Raw genomic sequence first — 1,059 nt, 5'->3', positions numbered from 1 at the left:
CAATATTTCTTACACACGGTTTGGTTTGATGTATTAAAAATAAAATATAAAATAATTTTTTTATCAAATAATATTTATTAGCATTTTACACTCTTCTTCCAATCTTATGTGAAAAATGAAAACTCTTTTTCTTCATAAAAATTGTAGATTTTCCAGTAAAATATGAAATTAGCATTCTACCCTCACGTTCACTTCGTCTCCAACAACAAAAATGCCTTCCCACAAGTCACATTTATGATAAAGAAGAATCTAGCAAAGAAATAGAGACAGAACAAGTCAATTTCTTACTGGATCTGTATGAGGAATAATAACACTATCAAGTAAAATGCTAAGTGCAGGCACTGGCGTAGAACCAAGCTAGGATTTTAAGGTTGAAGACTCGTGTTTTATATGAAATTTTTATAGAAAGATTTGTTGGATTATGTTTTTTTAAAGGTTGGATAGGAGCTTATTCTGTGAGAAAATGAATTGTGTTTTTAATTTCAGCAGAGATTATTATATATTGAATGACTGATTATGAAGTTATTCCGTTTAAAAAAAATCAATGAAATGAGTATTCTTTTGGAACAACAACTGGAGAGGAATTGAGAAAAAATTGAGGGATAAATTAGTCATTTAATAAGTAAATGCATGTATTGAAAGCATTGTATTACTAATACATAGAAAAATAATGGTATTAGTAATACACCCCATAATACACAATTGAGTGTATAACTAATACTTGTATTAATTATACATAGGTTTAAAAAATATACCAAACAAGATATTAGCAGTGCATAAAGCTAATGCATGCATTAATTTTTTTATTACACTCTACCAAACGACCCTTAAATGGTATAAATGGTTTAAATGGTCTGGAATGGTTAAATGAAAATGTTTGGTGGTCATGGTTATGGTTAATTAAACTTCCTTGAGGGGTACATGGGATTACCCCAAGTAAGCTAAATAATGGAACACTTGTGGGGCACACGGGATTCCCCGAAGTTAACTTGATAATGTAATCTATGGGTACATGAGAATCCCTTTACATAAAAAAGTTATCTAAGGACATTGTTTACA

The 1,059-nt window shown here is 29.7% G+C and overlaps 1 pseudogene; it reads left to right on the top strand.

Moving 5' to 3' along the window:
* Positions 1 to 211: 211 nt before the first annotated feature.
* LOC107857316 lies at positions 212 to 369 on the top strand (annotated as a pseudogene).
* The last annotated feature ends 690 nt before the right edge of the window (positions 370 to 1,059 follow it).

The sequence above is a fragment of the Capsicum annuum genome, chromosome 7, assembly GCF_002878395.1.
Source record: "Capsicum annuum cultivar UCD-10X-F1 chromosome 7, UCD10Xv1.1, whole genome shotgun sequence".
Lineage (NCBI taxonomy): Eukaryota > Viridiplantae > Streptophyta > Magnoliopsida > Solanales > Solanaceae > Capsicum > Capsicum annuum.
This window is presented reverse-complemented; position numbering and strand designations above follow the sequence as displayed.